Here is a 19,869-nt window from a genome sequence, read left to right as displayed (position 1 = left end):
GCCGCCGCCGCGTTCATTAGCGCAAACGTTTTATTGCGTCAATAATAATAATAATAATAATAATAATAATAATGTGATTTTGATCAAACGTGAAATTAAAAAAAATTGTCAGAGCCAACATAGAATTAACATCGCGCATATTAAAAATAAAAATGGGTCAAATGTGGAACAGCAGAGTTAATAAAATTTATTCAACGCGTTATGAAATAACTTGAAATTTAATATCAAAGATTTGTGGATTTTGGGATGAAAGATAAAAAACAGGACATGAACTCAATTCTGTTCTTATAAGTAATTAAAATGTAATATATGAACAGAGAGAAAGAGAGAGAGAGTATAGGTCGCACAAAATTTTTAATTAAAATGTTGGAAAAATGGCGACGTTTAAGTACATTTTTGTTAAAAATCTATTAATATCTCTTCCAAAGTTTAATCAAAATTTGTACGTGAATATTAAAAACATCCGCGATTTATTGCGATTATGAAGAAGGGTATTTCGAAGGGATGAAATAACCGCGAATTTTGTATATCGCAAATAAGATAAAATAGATCTTTCTTTCTATAATGTTGTTAAAAAATACTGGTGCTTGAGTAGTTAAAAGTAATTAAAGGAGCCTCTGTATTCGTATACGCAGCGTGCTACACGATCGGCAGTGACGTCAGCTGAGAAATAGAAAGCGATTCCTTTATCTCTTGCAACCATATGCCGTATTGAAGCAGATAGTGCTAATTGCTTCGATCCATCGCTAACGCGGTGAAAATGTAACGGTGAAATGCGATTCCCTCCTTTCTGTCCCTCCAACATCCCCCATCAAAGAGAAAAGCTCGTGGGCGCTTTATGCTCAATGCTTTAAAATACTTACTTAGCCGACGTAATTCCACGAATTGAATGAAAAATTTAATAATATTCCGGTTATTAGAGAATTCCAAGAATTCGTGTTACAATTAGCATTGTGAAAAAACAGATTAATTCGCAGGAAATTAATAGAAGATACATGTATATCGAACAAGCGAAATTTTGCATCCTGAATTTTTATTTTAAACTCTACTAAATGATTCACTTCCTTTGTAATATTAACATCCGACTATATTTGCCTACAAAGTTAATTTTTCACCAATTTGTCATAAATACATACGAGAAGATAGTATAATATTGGAAGAATTTTATATAAAAGTTTCTCTGATTAAAATATCCACCAAAATAAAAAATATGAATCTACCACAATAAGATATAAAATATGTCCGATTAATTTCACTAAGTGCATATATTAATATTTTTTATTGTGCTAAATATTTTTAATCAATGAACTCTTATATAATAAAATTCTTATAAATTCTACGAGAAAATTTGTGGAAAGCGTCCACATTTTCTTACATCGACGTATTAATTCTTTGTGAGAAAAATTATACGGACAAGCGACATATATTGTACGCCTCTCGACGAGGGAGGCGATTATTACTCTAGTGCCATTACCGTGTCCTGAATGTGTAAAACACTGTACCTAGTGTGTCCTAAATGCCTAATGTACGATCGATGCGGCAGGTATACGTTTCACACACCGAAACTTTCTCTCTCTTAATAGTTAAAGACTTCCCCCTTGCATCCTGTTTAATGCAGACGACATCGCATAATCGCATATTACGCATTAATTCGCGAGGCGAGTGTGAAAAAAAAAGAATTAAGAATAAAAATTTTTCGCAATGTGTATATATAACTTATATAAAACGACCCGAAATTCAAAGTCCGCACAGTTTTTATCGAAACGAGATTATTGTAGACTCGGTCAACTTTGTACGTCGCAACTGTACTTTATTTTCGATTAGAATAAAAGGATTTAGCATTTCAAATGCCGCGAGTGCATATGATTAAAATAATCAAAAATACTAAATTTAGAGACTTCCGTTATTTCTGCTGTGCTATATATATGTATGTGTTACGCTATAAGTATTCGCGCATTACATTCTAGACGCATGGTAGAAATAATGAAAAATTGATACGAAAATAAACAATATTGTTTTTAGATTGAAATGTATATATTCGCTGTGCACCGCCGATGTGACGTTCAAAATACGAATGCAGTATGCGAGAATTTAAAGCAAGACAATCCGATGATATAACGTAAATATTCGACTTATTATCTCATTGTGCAACGTGCTGCGCGATAAAGTATTCAGTCGGCAATGTTGCGGCACAAGAATTTTATCGCTATTGATACGAATGAGTCGCAGTGAAGGTCAGGCGCCGCCGGTGAAAGGATTTTTTAAGTTTGTGAAAAATATAAATGTATATTCGCAAGATCCGAGAGATACGGGCGCACTTAATTATAAAATATGGCACGTGTTTGTAATTTGGCTGCTAGATGATATTACTATGCAAACGATCGACTGGAGAGAAATAACGACGCGGGTAAAATGTAATGTGACTGCTGATAACAGCAAGGTGTTAAACGTATACGTTGAATGGCATTTTTTATTTCACTCGCATTTCTTTTTCTAGGCGCTTTAAAGATCCGGGATCGTTAACAAAATATTATTCATGAAGGAGATAAAAATAACAGCGATTTAAAAGTCGGAGAACAATAAAATAAAAAATCGCAATAATATCGAAATATTTTTTTTGAGAAGCTTAGAAATTATAATAAAAATTATTTATAAATTTATAATTTATATTATATCAATGTATATATCTTAGAAAAAATTTAATCCCAGGTGAAATAGGCATGAAATAAATGTCACATTTTGCAAGCAGAGGCATGATTGACAGTTTCGTTTGCTAACTCAACGCAACTCCGCGACATGAATGACAAGAGCTTCAATAAAGATTGTAACGATATACACATCTCCCATTCATTTACAAAATCCTTGATACTAAACTGGCATCTCGCGTGTCTGTACATAAAAGTCTAATTAAAAATGATTGTTCGATTTGACGTTTCACACATATTATATATACTCCATCTTGTGCAATAAAAATTACACACATATTTTTCGTCTTTTTATAAAAATGAGAAGCAAAATGATTACTTTATAAACAATGTTCCACACATAAAATACAGTATACATATCAGTCGCTTATATTCCGCGCGCGAGAAAAGCTAATGAATAAGTCAGCTCTTATTCATACGCTAAATGTATACGCGCGTTTGAGTGCTTTGCGGCATGCGATGCAACGGTTGAAGTGATACGCGGTGACGAAGGGAAAAAAAAGCTCTCGGTGGAGAGGGATCCGATTATACGGGGTGTCCCACCACCAGCACCAGCACCACCAACCACCACCACCACCACCACCACCACCGCCGCCAACACGTTCGTTCGCCGTCAGCGATCTGCGTCAGCGGATCGATTTCTCCGCGGAGCGGTCTCGGCCGGCTTCGATAGCGGGATTTGAGGAACGACGGAGAACGATAATCCGGGATGATCACAGTACGGTCGGTCGGTCGGTCGGGGATTACACGCCCTAAAGTTTTCCCGTCGGTTGAGCGACGAAGAGAGAAAGGGTTGCGCGCCGACAACGCGAACAGGCGGCGCGTTAACAGGTTGCGACAAACAAGGAGTGGTCGTGGTGTACTCTTCAACCTTGCACAGGTGCTCCCTTTACCCCTAGAGCTGTCCTGCTCCGCGAGAATAGTGTGTGTGTGTGTGTGCTTGTACGTGTGAGGCAACTATATACACATATAAATATGTATGCTCACACGTGCGCGCATACACAGAGCCTGCGAGCCAGTATAATGTCTTGATGATAGAGAAGCGTGATTAATCGAGGCGTGCGAACGGAAGCGAATGGCAGACGGAACTTTATTATAACTGACCGTTCAGTTCTGGCATTTTTTATTTTCTATAATCGCGTTGTTCCACGTTGCTTCCCTTTGGCCCTGAGTGACACAGATCGATCGTCTTTTATTCCAAAATGGATGGGGATGATTAAAACTGTTATGCAAGGCGTGATTCGTATAAATATATGTTTATACGAACCGAAAGAAAGTATAAGAAAATGAAAAATGTAGATGAGAAGACAAACTCGAAGGATTAAATAATTGAAGAGAAATATAATTAATACGTATAATTATAATATACCTACACAAAGAGAATTTTCTCTTAGAATTTACCCTGAAAATTCTAGTAATCGCGAGACAATATGGTATTGGAAGAGAAGAGTTTCTCTGATTAAATATTTACCACAATAAAAAATATTAATATAATTATATAATAAGATATAAAATATTCGATTAATTTTATTATGTACATACCTATTAATATTTTTTATCTTTTCAATATCATATTGTGTGTCCCAAGATTACCATGATTTTCAGACTAAATTCTAAAAGAAAATTCTTTCCGTGTACATATTCATTATCATTCTTTTACAGAATAATCTATGAGATTCCACAAAAACTTGTTATCGAAAATAAATCCCAATAAATATAACAATTATTAATAAATTGCGTCTCGCACAATATATCATTCAGCAAGTTTCTTCAGCGTTAAAATAATTTTGTTAAAATGGTTACATCATTATAAGCAACTTTGAAAACCTCTGCTTTGCGTGGAGGAGCGTAACCACAAAAAGCAGATTACAGAGAAACAAAATACCGAAACAATACGAGAACAATTTGACGATGCTTGCGAGGCATAAAATCGCCGGATCGATTTTCCCTCGCATGTATGGGGTCGCGAAAATTTCGGTAATAACTCTAACAGTTCAATTACAACGTCGGTAACTTCGACCAAAGGCTGCTTAAATATTAACGAAATTTGTATACGTTATCGGACGAGACCACGCGAAGGCTCGACATATTGTGCCTCTTTGCGCGTCGTACTTGATCGCGATGTTATGTAAGATAGAAAGAGAGAGAGAGAGAAAAAAAAGAGAGAGACGATGTACACAACGATTGTCGCGTACATGACAAAGCGCTCCTCGAGTCATCCCCGCTTGTCTCTCTCTCTCTCTCTCTCTTTCACGTTCCTGTCATACATACGTTGGACATAAACGACATGTGATGCATGTTCGACGTATAATTACATATAACGATCACGTGATATGTCTAGAGAGCGTACGTCCAAGTTGCTTTTCCGTATTAATACGTAGACCTTTAAAAAGCTTAATATAAACCAGATAAGTTAGAGATGCAAATGAATAAGAGAAGCACTGCACATTCTACGATATAGAAGATTATATATTAAAAGTTTATTTAAATTTAAAAGAAAATTGGAGTTTTATTATTATATGGAGCATAGTTAATGGTTTTTTTTTTTAATTTAATCAAATAAAATCGCCTTTACGAATGTGTCTTTAATAATCGTCAACGTATAAGTTCATTTACTTGATTTATGTTTGAAAAACTTATAAATATTTGTATATCGATATTTGTTCGACATTGTATTTCTATATAATTTTTTTGTTATTACAAGTACCGATAAATATTAATGCAAGACGTATTGTGTTCACACTTCATTCATCACGAGCCTCGAAGCAGATCGAGAGAGAAGGGAGGTAAGTGTCGCGATCTCGCGATTTGATCGCGGCATATATATATTTGTGCCCGCGCGATTATGAAGCGCGATCTTGATACGAGACGTAAAATGAAGCGCGACGAAAATAACGAGAGGGTTAAAGCGCGGCGCACCGCGACGTTAATTCACGTAACGACACATCGCGTGTTTGCGATGAATGGGGAAAAGTTTCAGTAAATATAGTCCCGTGAAGAGTGGGGGTGGAGTTAGAATTAGAACGGCGAGTTAAAGCCAGCGTTTTTACGTGTACACCCGATTGCCAGACAGAGTTTATATAGAGACGAACAGAGGGAGAAATTTATTATTATCGTTCGCGAATCCCAGGGTGTTTACGCTTTAAAACGCCACGCGTCCGATTGTGGGCGAACGATTTCTCATTTTGGCGGTATATAAGAGAGCAAAACTCATACATGCATTTAAAAAAGAAATGATGATGAATTTAATATACCTCAAAATAAATTAAAATAAAAAAATAAGAATCTCTGAACAATTCGGTGCATAGATGTGAAATTCATTGTAAATTTTGAAAAATGAGAAATGAGAAGTTTTTTTATGCTCTTCGATCAAATTTTTAATTTAAAACGTAACTGTTCCGTCATTGATTTACATCTTTATATATGTAAATTATTGAATATATAGTATTAATAAAATTGACAGATTAAAGTTTTTTATCGCGTTCTTTATGTAAAGTCATTTCCATAAATTAAGTATTTCTTTTTATATGTAAGAGATATCTAACACACACAATACGTTCCTTTAATTAACAACATATTCACGAGAGAACAATATATCTTTCTTTCAAAATTAATAAAGCGTTGTTATACATTGTTCATTTTGCTGTTCGTTACAATTCCAATTTTGTCTCATTTCGAAAATAATAACAATTGGATTGCTCATTTATAGATGTATTTGCAGATATAAAAACTGCGCGAAGAGAATTTTCTTTTAAAATTTACCTCGAAAATCATTAAATATGTATATACCACAATAAAAAATATTAATATATACATAGTAAAATTAATCGAACAATTTTACATCTTATTGTGGTAGATATTAATATTTTTTATTATGGTAAAAAAATATTAATCGGAGAAACTTAATAGAATTCTTCCAATGCAATATTATATTGCCCACGGTTACCATGATTTTCAGAATAAGAGAAAATTCTTTTCGTATGCATCGACGTGTGCGGTGAATAAACAGCGAAACACGAAATGAAAAATAAGCTCGAATTTCGCATTTCCGAGAGGTCGCGGGATAATAATTTCTGAAATGTCGCGCTAGCTCTATCACCTCGCCGCGGTTTCCCGTATGTGATCGATCGACGTGTGTGTATGTGTGTGTGCGTTTTGCGGCTTTGTCCCAACCGCGGGGGTGGAAATAAATTATTACGCGTCCGCACGCGCGCGCAAGTAGTGAATGAAAAGCGACACAGCCGGGCTGCTCTTGCGCTCGCTATATACTCCTCGTATGCCTTCGCTATTCTTTTGTCGGCGATATATACGCGGCGAAGAGAGAGATCTAGGAAAAGTCTGCTCGCGACGTGTCTCCGCGATCGAATTCAGTTTATTATACAGTAGTGTACACCCGGTCGGATATGTGAGGGTCAGCGACCAGCTTGGCCGGACTATACTGTCTTAGGGTTACAAGACACGAGGTGAAATACAGGAATATACACCGCGGTATCAGGAATGAGGAATATAAATAATCGTAATATTACAGCGATGTGGAATAAGGTAATAATACCCGGAATAAATTACTGGATAATTTCGATGCGCAAGGTCGAGGGAATACAGAAAGATAAACTACCATCGACGGTAGTTTCGATATGCGCAAAGTCGATTGGTCGAAATTAGAGTGTTTTGAACTTGCATATACGGGATATTATTTCAGTGCCTATCAAATACCGCTATGCACCTAATAATAGGCTAATTAATCGCTCGAGTTAATTCGAACTGGTCAAACTTTGCAGCTTACTAGTCTATTATACTAACCTTTATCACTGATGACGTATTTAAAAAAGTGAGAACATTACGTTAATTAAATAATTGCACAATACAGTAGGCTAAATGTGTACAAAAAAATTCAACAATCGAGTAATGAAAAATAATGTATGCGCAAGTTTGTATATACGTTTACGACACGATTTTTCTCTCGTATAACGCATAATGTTATATGTCGCTTTAAATTTCCTGTGTAATGCATTCGACCTTGGCTTCAAAGTAAAAAAAAAAAGGCAAAATTATGAAGTTCTTATCGAAAGCACGTGGAAGCAGGTTCCGATCGAGCGAGCAGCCCGTACTTAATCATCGTGCGTTTCATTGGCAAACTCGCGACGGCCGATGTCACATTGTGAAACTCATTTGCATGTCGTTACATTCGCGTCGATTAATAATAATCGGCCGATGGCGAGACACGCCGCGACTCTCGCAAGATTGAAGGCGAGAGCCTTGGCATTCGACGAAGACGGATATTTGTATACAGAGCGATAACACCACCCTTATCTCCTTATCGTAACCGTGCGATATTGTCTTCGTGACCGAGCCGTCAATATCGAATTTAAAGGATTATCGCGCGAGATGAAGTGTACGTGCAGAGATGAAGCGCGAGAATATCCGTACAAAGAACACCGAGGGGGACATATACGTATAAGAGCACGTAAGAGACGTCAGCATACGTCGTCGCTCGAGTTTATTAACAAGAATGATTTGAAAAGAAATTATTACGAAATTAATACACGTATATAGGTATAATTCTCCCATTCATAATGTCATGTCAAATATCTCGACGTCAGGGAAATCTTGTTTGAAATAACACGCGAATATGTGTATACATATATGTCGTATAAAGAGATTACTTATCGCAGATAATTTTAATAAAGCATCGCGTCGCGTATGTGTCAGTAAAAATTGTTATCTAATACTTGGATAGTATATAGAAGAAACTCTAGCGTATTTTCTAATCAGCTGCTTACTGCACATCTTTCTCTCTTCGCCTCTGATTGAAATCGTAACGTAATAAAATTTTATATCTATATGCCTTATTCTTTATATCTTATCCTTGTAGTCGATAACTTTGTGTATGTGTGTGTATGCATGTGCGCGAGCGACTCGACGGAATCTTCGCTCGACTATCAACTATGCCGGCTCGTTAGGATGTCGCTTTGTCGGACCGTTTATGCGTGCAAACTTGCGCAGATTCCGCACCGATGCTCGCGCGCTAGATAGCGAACCGATCAAAACGATCATCGACGATTTATGGTATATCTCGAGTGAAACTAATGTCCCATGATAAAAGTTGAACACATTTTTAAATATCGCGAACGCGAGTATACGTATTATTTTATGTCAAAGACAGGTCAGAAATAAAATTTAAAGAGCCTGTATCAATTGTCAATGGGAAACATAAATAATTGTGCATTTTCCGCGCGAACACAGATATCGGAGAAGTTACATTTTCAAAACTATGTAATTCATTCATGCTGTACAAAATACGCCAACGTTGATTATATCGATTGATTATTCTGCGACGTTTCTATATAAACGTTGGAGAATAAAATTATAAATAAAAATTAATTCACACTCTGAAATAATATATAAGTATAGTTGGAAATATAAAAGCCTGCGCACAATAGAAAGAATATTAGGAATGAATATTAATTAAGAATAGAAATTATTTTAAAATAATAAAGTCGGAAAAAATGTATAAAGGGCTTTACTATATAGCCTTTATACTCCAATTTGTTTTTTATATTACTTTTTTCCATTTCATTATTTTTAAATAATTCTTATTCCTATACTATTTTCTCTATTGTACACAGGACCTAAAAAAAAAAAAAAATATTATATATAAATTTCAATAAAAGAAAAAATGTGATATTTTTCTTCTTTTATTTAATTTGTATTTTTTTCTTCGCATTTCTGCTTGGAATGAAACAATATGATAGTGCGCGTTGTACAATAAATCGTCGAAGGTTGTCTTAAGGATCTGATTAAGTCTCTCGTCGCGGGTAAGAGATATAATTTATCACAGAGGCGTGATCCGCGGATTACACGGTGCGAGGATACCAAGGCATACTCTTTTCTCCCGTGTGTTCTATGAGAAACGAGAAGGGAGGCCGTCTTTAATCGGAGCGAGAGAACCGCGCGAGCCGGGTCCCCATTATTTTCTCGGTCAACCTAACAAAGTCGATATTAACGACAGGAGAGAAAAAAAGAATTAGTGACCTAACAATCGCCGGGTGACAATCTTAAATAACGCCATTACGTAATTAATTTTTTCTTTCGCTTTGACACGTGTGTAACGTGCTTCTTCAACCGTGTAGTTTATAATTAAGATTCAAAAGCTTCGTGATAGCCAATTCGCGTTACGATTTTTTTTATGATTGAAGAAATAATAGTAAAATTTATTACGCGTAATTTAATGTAATAATTTTTCGTGTATTATAACAAAATTGTATTTGTTTAGGAGTTTTATAGCGATAAAATGGCAAATTAGTGCAATCAAATTCTTCCTCGTTAGCAGACGTTTGATAAGAGACTAAGAGATTCTGATGAATAGAATTTATGAATGCAGACGATAAGAATTACTGTTTTGAATTTTGGCAAAGTTATCACCAGTTGCAACATTGACAAAAATCACGTTCTTGAAATATAGATTTTTTAAATAGAAATATTGATCTAAATGGATCCCTGCTTATTACTTGTACGAATTCTCGAAAACTCCATACTGTTCTTATATTTTGTATCATGTCTATCATTAATCTCCTTATCCTGGTTATAAATTATATAATACGTAAATTTTATGTAATTCCTCTTCTTCACTTAACACTCTGGCTATAAATTAGATAAAGAAATTACTACTGTACACTGTGTCAATGTGTGTGCATATGTAAACAATGTAATTACTAAACACACATCTCTCAGATGAGTCTTATCAGCACGGTATTAATTCCAGCTCGAAAATGATTAACCGTATATCGAAAGTATAGTTATGAAAAATAATTGTTTTATTTATAAAAATTTATTCATAATTGTTTCACTCTTATACATCTATCAAAAAATAATATTAAATGTAAAAATGTAATAAATAACAAGAATAATATTCCGAGGGAGAATTTCATCTTCATCGTAGCGGAATTATATCTTCATTTAGGTGAGATTTCGATCAGAGAATGTCAGATCATGATTCGGAATACAGTTATGAAATTACGACGCTTTGAATAAGACAACTGTGCAGATATCGAATTAGGAGCAGAATATCGGAATATCGGAGCACACCGGAGAGATCAAATTAAGAGCACGATATGATTATATTACCCGCGATTACTATTCGGCATCAGTCGCAAATCACCATCATACTATGACAAAATGGTGTTAAATACTCTCTGAATTTTAATTTTTAATAGCAGTCTTAATCGCCATAATCTTAATCTCGTAATAATGAGACGCGTCTGGTTCGTTGCAGAAGCAACGTAAAGTTTCTTCAACATTTTGTTTTTTAAACACGCTACATATATTTATATACGATAACGTTTAAGTGAAAAGTACCACCAAGCCATCAAAGGATCGCTAAACCGCCAACGATCCGCTTGGAAGCAGATATACATACATTACTCTCGCGAATTTTCTACGTCTCGACTTCTACGTCCGGGTCTTCGGCGGAGGATCGCAGAAGAGAGAAGAAAATCTCGAGACGTGGAGCAGCGTCGGACAGGCGCGCTCGAGAAACCGACCTGGACGGCGTCCAAGAAGACGTGCACGCATACCTAACAAACATCGATAATGGGAGGAGAAGCCTCGACGGAGATTCACCGTGACCGAAAGAGTGTTTGTTCCTCCCACCCTACCACATGTCTCTCTCTCTCTCTCTCTGTCTCTCTTTCATCAGTACATATACACAGTTTTCTCTTAGAATTTATCCTGAAAATCATGGTAATCGTATGGAAGAATTTTATGAGTTTCTCTGATTAATATTTACACCACAATAAAATTTAAAAAATGTTTGATTAATTTTACTACGTTTTTTATTGTGGCAAATATTAATCAGAGAAACTCTTGTAAAAATTCTTACAATATTGTCCCATGATTTTCAGAGTAAATTTTAAGAGAAAATTCTCTCCATGTATACAGGATGTATCTAAATAAGTACGAACAATTTTAGATGATTTTTTGTCGAAAATTCAGGTCTAACTTACACTCTTATACCCCTCTCTGAGAAGTTACACTTTTCTAAAGAGGGAAATTAAAATTTTTATTTATTTTCTCAAATGTCAGACAAAATGAAACTCGGTGGATATTTATTATTTTTTTGATCTTCCTGTATTGTTATAAGGGGTTGAAACAACCTCTATTTAATTTTTAATGTTTATATAAGAAAGCCCCCTTAATTTTCGACAAAGAATCATCCAACATTTTTCACTCTTATTTAGATACATCCTGTATATATATTTTCTTCTCTTATTGTTAGAATTTATCCTGAATATCATTGTAATCGTGAGACAATATTTTATTGGAGAAATTTTATAAGTTTCTGTGATTAATGTTTACCACAATCAAAATATTATCTACATGTTAATATCTAATCTCTACAATAAGATTATAAAAATATGTTCGATTAATACTATATGTAATACAGTATAATTATATTACTATACCGATTAATATTAATATTTTTTACTGTGGTAAATCTTAAATGAAGTAAGAGAGAGACTTGGAAAATTCTTCCAATATCATAATATCCCACATGATTTTCAGGGTAAACTCTGAGAGAAAAAAATTCTTCCCACGTATATATATCCCTCTTACTTTTTTTTTCTCCTCGGCGCCGCAAGTAGATACGTTTGATAGAGAAACTCACCGGATCTCGGGCGGCTTACTGCTGGATCATCAGCGAGGCATATCGACGACGGGAGAGTCAGGTCGGTCTGGCGACCCGAGTAGAATCCCTTGCCGAGCCGAGTCGAGCCGCGTGTGTAAGTATCGATCTCACTCACCCCGCGTGAGCGTCAACGGGAGCGAGGCCGAGCGAGCGGCCGATCCTCAGGATCGGCGCCGCGATCTCGCTCGAGGCCGTCGACGATGAAGGACAACAACGACGATGAAGGAGGCGCGCGCGGCACTGATATTCGCGAATAATATTTACGCCTGGTGCATGCGCCGGCGATCGAGGATATACCCGTCCTCCTCGTCGTCGTCGTCGTCGTGGTGCCGCGGACTCGTGGAACGTGGACGCGCGTGTTTGTCGTGTCCCTCTCTTTTTCCTTTCTCTTTCTCCTTTTCTCCCTCTTTCTCTATCACTACGTTCTCCAGAAACGACGTCAATGGTCCCGCGCGCGCGATCGATATCTCCCTACACCGCGATACGGCAGCAGCACTCCCGTTCTTCTCGCACACACGAAGAGGAGGAAGAGAGAGAGAGAGAGAGAGAGAGAATGGGAGAGAAAGACGGAGGCGCGAGATCGCGCGATCGTTCGCCGATCAAAACAAAACTCGCCACTGCTTTTTCTTCTCCTCCTTCTCCTTCACCACCACAACCTCGCGCACTAATTTTCTCGCTGCTGCCGATTTCACGCTAAAATTAATTTCGGGCACTCACGGTTTAGGTTCCTCTTCTCGTCGTGTGTTCCTGTCTCTCTCTTTCTTTGGCACACTCTTTCTGGATTCTGTCGATGAAAAAAATTCCGAAATCGGATCTGTCAAATTTCTTCAAGTTCTTTTTCTCTCTCTCTCTCTCTCTCGCTCTTTCTTCTCTTGGCACGTCCTCTTTCTTCACCTTCGCCGTTTAATCACTTTGCGAAAAAAAGCGTGCTGGGTTAATAACGTCGTCGTGAATGATTCTTAGGTCGTCGTGCGTCTCGCACACCCGCGTGCGTAAATTGCACTCGCTGCTCTCTCCGTTTTGACACGCGCGCACGGTTAGAGACAAAGATAGGTTAGCTTTTATTATCCGCGACGTGTGTGTATATATCGATATCGCAAGAGGGACTAGATAAGTTGACTAGATGCACACAGTAGCAAAGGGGGATAGGGGAACCAAGCGCGTCTCTTTCTGAAAATATATTCTTTTCACGCGCGGCAACAAGAACAACAAACAACAACAAACAACGACGACGATGCAGAGAGGCGAAGACGAAGAGAGACTCCGACGGCGTAACACGCGCGGACGGCACTGCTTCTTCTTCTTCTCCTTCTACGCTGCCAGAGCGTATTCAAATTTAGACACGCGACGACGGGTGCTGCCCTGGCTATGCACGATGATGCACGACGACGACGACGGCGGCGGTAAGCTTGCCGTGAGGACGGTTAAAAAACCGGGGCGGTCGCGCGCGCTTCGACCAGTTCGCCCCGAGTTCGCGGTCGAGCCTGAAATAAAGATTTAAGGAAGTCGGCCTGAGAACCCGAGCGAGAGAGAGGAGAGCGGGTGCGTGTGTACGTGCGTGCGAGCGAGACGGACAACGGGGAGGGAGACGCGAGCGCGAGAGAGAAGGCACGAGCGAAATGAAGCAGGAGGGGGAAAAGCGACTCGCCGCGGCTGACGATCGTGTACCAGTCGGTCCACCTCGCCTCTGAAATGCGCCACGGCAAGGCGAAGATACGTCGGAGCGGCGCGCCCGCTCATTGGCCGAGGCCGCCGCGGACGTCAGACGCCGACTGGCCAATCGCGGCGTCACGCGCGCGCCATCTCGCGGCGCTCTCGGTCAACTAGTCTCTCCCCGTCGTATTCGCGGCGGCGCGCCGTCGCATGTCCTCGCAGCTGATCGGTGCGCGCGACGCGTGCGCGACGTCGGACGGGATGCTGTCGCTGCCGCGAGACCGCTCCGAACTTTCGGACAGTAGACTTGTACAAACAACTTGGACGCGGCGCTTCGTCGATCATGATCTGCCTGACACGTGATCTTGTCAGTTTCTTTTACTTCTTTATAGGCAATACGTTTGAGTTTAGCCGCAATTCTTTATATAGTAAATAGAGGAAATAAAGAATTTTATATAAGGAACGCACATTCCTAAATGTTTGAGATCTATTGTTTTTTTTTTTATCGTGCGCACACTGAGAGAATTTTCTCGTAGAATTTACCCTGAATATCATGGTAATTGTGGGACAATATGTTGGAAGAATTTTTTATAAGTTTCCCTGATTAATATTTACCACAATAAAAAATATTAATTACGGTAGATATTAATATTTTTGATTGTGATAAAAATATGAAGCTTCTTAATTAAAATTCTCTCTTGTGTTTTCTTTATAAAAAAATAATAAAAACTGCAGAGCACCTCCTTTCTTGATTAACAATAAATTGTGTTTCAAACGTGCAAATAAAATAAAATATTTTCTTATGATTCATATCATTGTGATTTTGATGCATGAAATTAAGATTTAGCCATATATCCTTATACAACATAAACTATAACACTGAAAAAAAATTGTCAACTTGACTAAACCGTCCAACTAAATTACAATTTTGTTAATAAACATGTGTAAATATTTAAGTCAAATACACATTTTGTTAAATTTAATATGTTATATTTAATTTAAATATTTCTACATGTTCAATTAACAAAATAGTATTTAGTTGAACGATTTAGTCAAATTAACAACTTTTTCTTTTCAATGTGAATATACTTAAATAATGTAGTTACAGATGTAATTAAAATTTAATATTTTCTAGTTCGATCTTCTCGTTTGACAATGATAAAATGAGATTTGTAATCAATGTTTTGAAGGCTTCATCGATATGATAAAAAAAACAAACGTTATTCATGCGACAGTAAATTAACAGAAAATTGCACGCATCGATGTAACGATCTTTCGATTCTCACAAATACACGGAGAGACCGAAGTCGAGTACGTAAACAATCTGCGATTCCCCAGGCAATCATCTCTGAATGTAATTTACAATCTTCGCAACATACATGTTAAGCGATGATTAAATTCATGGCGCAGTATTTTCCTCGGCAGAAACCCGTGTGGCAAAGAGCGAAAGAATCTGATCGCGACTAGAAGATTACTCTTCGTGAAAAAGAGACGATTATGAAACGAGGGAATTAACAACGGCGATTACGAGAATCATTACGTCGTCGCAACGACAGAGCGAGAGAGAGAGAGAGAGAGAGAGAGAGAGAGAGAGAGAAAAAAGAAATTGCTCCCGGGCACGTGTTTACATGTGTGTTGCGTGACAGAGAGAGAAAGAGAGACGGAGATTGATAAAAGGCAATGACGAATGACACCCGAACGTGTTGCATTGGCGTCAATCGATGCGGTGATTCGGCGAGCGATAGGCCGAACGTGTTTACGCAAATGTGGCATCTTTACACCTTATTAATATTTTGCTCGCCAGAAATATAACGGCGGCATGGTTCAAGAATCGACCTACGTTTTATACGGAGTCGCCGCCGCCGCGCCGCATCGTTACAAAGTGTATATACGCCCGAGTCGACGAAAATAACAATTGTGCTATAGAAACTGACCGACCGCAGCGGCAAAACTAAACTCATACATACCGCGTGCGCGTATATATGCAGGTGTATGATTCTATTTAAGGCATTACCCACGCGTATCCACCGATTTCCGCGTAACTTTTGTTGTCGCGTGCATTATTTTTTTTCCTTCGTCGTTCCGCAGAAAAAAAACATCCGCGATAAATATTTTCTTCCCAGATCGAATCGTTTGTTCGAGAGAGAGAGAGAGAGTTTTGGGAATTTTTTTCTTCATAATTCGAATAACTCGATTTTTGGATGACAGAGTGAAACGTCAAATTGACAATCCCGAAATATAAAGTATATACACACAGAGAATTTTCTCTTGAAATTTACTCTGAAAATCATGGTAATCGTGGGACAATACCTATATTGGAAGAATTTTATAAGATTTATAAAAAATATTAATTACCATAATTTTTAGGGTAAATTCTAAGAGAAAATTCTCTCCGTGTAAATAAGGAAATTTCATTTCTAGTTCGATTTCCTGTTTCTCGTTTTAACAAGATTCTAATCTGTATAGATGTAAAGTTCAAATGTTGAAAAGTCCGCGACGCGCGGATCAATATTTCTCCTGTCAAAATATCCCGGTATATATAATTAATTATTTGCAAAATATACGTATACGAAATAAACAATTGATGACTGATCTGAGAGACGAACGGATCCTCCTCTTTTCAGCTTCAACTAGACAGTTTTAAAAAAAACACCCTTAAAAGATATAAAAAATGAACCGCGACGGAGGAAATGATTATTAATCACGGGTCCGTTGACAAGAGGGATGGATCTAAAATCGTTCATTGACAGAGTTTTCGAGAAACTTCTGCGATCGACATCTAAAACCAATGTCCCGATTTCCACCGGATGCATCTGAAATGGTCGATTCGCTAAGGTGATATCGAGTATCGCGGTTAAACACGTCAATCGAGTCGCCGACACTCGCGGTCCATCCATCGAGGGTGGACGGCCGATGGTAAAATAACAGTCTGTGTGAGAGAGAGGAAGAGAGAAATCTGTCCTGACAAATATATCAAATCCTGAAAATACCCGCACGCGTACATTTTCACAGCCAGATTTTACGATACGCCATTAATATCGCGGAATTGCGCTCGCGAATAGCCAAGATTGTATTTTTTCTTTTTTTATTGAAATAAAACGATATGAAACCGAGAAAAGACATACGCTAAATATGAGAATATGTAATGTCACTTTGTTCCAAGTAGCGAAATAACTGAATCCGTCTTGGTCTATATTCCAGAGATGCTTTTTTTATCGGCGAATGTAAACTTGCTTGCATACACTGCAAATATTTCATAGTATTTAGCAACGGGAGTGCATGCAAAAGAAGAAATTATTCGTGAGATCTCACAAAATTACGACACGCGACCATAGTGCAAGATTATTCGAATCGATCGTGAGCATGCATTCGATAAACTCGATTTAGGTAACAAGCATGCACAACTGTTGCACTGGCCTGGATTGTAGGATACAATAATAAGACGGAGATTCGCGAAGAAAAAAAAGGAGAGAGAGAGGAGGGATGAGAGAGCATTCGAATATTGTGTCGACGTAAAAAGCTCGCGCGATGCCTGTCGATATTTAACGAATTATCGCCAACAGCATCGGGGGTAAATATAAATCTACTCCAGGTCGGATCGTAATGCATTATGCATGAGTTGCAATGTAGCTGTCCCCCTACAGGAGATCGGACAACCTAACCCGTCGAGAGAGAAGAGAGAGAGAGAGAAGAAGAGTGCTCAATATGTCCTGGCCTATCGATCTCGCGACGAGAGCGGGCGCGAGAGAAGACACGAGAAACGGAAGATGGATTATTAATAATTAATAAGCCCTAAAACGGACCCGCGGTCGACGATGAGCGCTCAGAAATAATATACGTCACAGAGATACGCAACGCGATGTAACCGCTATGGCTGCGTAGCGAATAATTGGGTTGATAGTTGCTACACAGAGAATTTTCTCTTACAATTTCACCCTGAAAAGCATGATAATCGTGGGACAATAATACGATATTGGGAGAACTTTTATAAGAGTCAATAAAATATATTAATATCTACAACAATAAGATATAAAATATGTTTGATGAATTTTACTATGTACATAGTAAAATTTTATTATATCAATAAAAATTCTACACAGAGAGAATTTCTCTTAGAATTTACTCTGAAAATCATGGTAATTTTGGGACGATATGATATTGGATTAATTTTATAAGAATTTCTCTGATTAAAAAAAATATAAATATCACAGCATGTAAAATATTCGATTAATTTTACTATGTACATATTAATATTTTTTATTAATGGTAAATAATCAGAGAAACTCTTGTAAAAATTTGTCCAATACCGCATATTGTCCATGATTTTCAGAATAAATAAAATTCTAGGAGAAAATTCTCTCTAGTAGGGTGATGTCATTACGAGTGAATTCGCTCAATGATACTTGTTAGTTAGGTTTGTGATGCTCCGTAGAATCATCAGAGACAAGTCAAAAGGCATAATTAAATTTTTAAAATTATTAAAAATTAATTATTCCGACTCGCTTTTAGATCGCAAAGTAAGTCTATTTCTATCGCGTCTTAATCCGAATAATATTTGGCCCTAAAATTATTTATATCTTTTATTCCGCTTATGTCTGTCATCATTTCTCTGCTAAATATCGATATGAAAATATTCAAACGTATTGCAAACATTCCATGCTACATTCAGAGTAATTATAACATCTGTATCAATACATTTAATTATTACAGTATATGCATACAGTTTAATATTTTTCAGACTAAAATTTAAGAACTTTGAATCATAAATTTGGTGCAAAAAATCCGCGATGCGATAGCCAGGATTCAAACAAAAGCAAATGCTAAAAGCTGATATATGTATGTAATGCTTTCGGAGTGTGCATCGTAAAATATCGAAAAATGTCAGTAGTCCACCGATGCTTGGACGAACAGAGATATTTAATTAAGCGAATATATAAGTTATGCATGTGGCCGCCACGCGAGAGATGGAGTGAACTGACGTGCTCTGGCTGGATCGACTGCGCACATATATATACATAATAACACTTTCGGAGAAGAAAATATATCCATTCAGTTGGAAATGACAAATTAAAAGCGAAGCACGGATAATAGACGAGTATAACTCGGTTATCAAGCACATTCGAGAGAAGCAGCATGTGAAAAGTAACGTCGCTTTAGCCCCGCCAGTCGACTGATATAGATTTCGATCGAGAATTCTTTCTCAGATTTTATGAAACGCGCGACTGACGTTATATTATTTTAAGGGAATATTACTATTTTCATATGTTTGCACGCGCAGAACCGAAATTAGGCGGGAAAGATGTGTCATCTGTCTACTCAATATATATATGCAGCTGTTCGCTTGAAAATTTTCAAAACCTAAAACAAATCTGTGCCTAAAATTATTCCCCGGGATCAAACTCGACTTAAGACCACATTTAGAATGCGCATCCATTTATCGTCATTCGCGAATAATTTTGATTCCGTATACATAAAATATTGTTTTCTTTTAAAAATTCAAGACCAGACAAAATTTCTCGTTCGGTATAATCAATTTTTTTGCGCAAATACATAATTGAGATACTTTTAAAATATAGTTTAAACCTCGTTATAATCAATTTATATAAATCTGATTTATCATGTAGTATATAATAAGATAAGTTATAATCTTATTTATAATCTTATATAATTATAATTTTCTCTTTTAATTTTAATATCATATATTATTCACGAATAATGCGGCGCACAAGTAGATATATATACTTAAATATTAACGACTCATAAATATAAAATATTAATTTTGCGCAAGATTTATACAGAGGTAAATTGTGCACATGCACTTATTAT

General features: G+C 37.2%; 1 protein-coding gene across 5 annotated transcripts in view; it reads right to left on the bottom strand.

Annotated features, from left to right (window-relative positions):
* Mef2 (myocyte enhancer factor 2) overlaps positions 1–19,869 on the bottom strand; it is a 73,834-nt gene that overhangs the window by 13,135 nt on the left and 40,830 nt on the right. For 2 of the 5 annotated variants that reach the window (XM_029300814.2, XM_029300818.2), the window contains exon 1: positions 12,370–14,073. The exons of 2 other annotated variants lie outside the window; for them this stretch is intronic. The gene's annotated coding sequence lies outside the window, so the exon portion shown is untranslated. Of the gene's footprint in view, positions 1–12,369; positions 14,074–19,869 lie in introns of those variants that run through there. One more of the 5 variants, XM_029300816.2, reaches the window with a different exon arrangement.

Source organism: Nylanderia fulva, unplaced genomic scaffold (assembly GCF_048542155.1).
Source record: "Nylanderia fulva isolate GAGA-0341 unplaced genomic scaffold, ASM4854215v1 Scaffold14, whole genome shotgun sequence".
NCBI classification, from domain to species: domain Eukaryota; kingdom Metazoa; phylum Arthropoda; class Insecta; order Hymenoptera; family Formicidae; genus Nylanderia; species Nylanderia fulva.
Note: the sequence above shows the minus strand (reverse complement) of the source record. Positions and strands in the feature narration are given on the sequence as shown.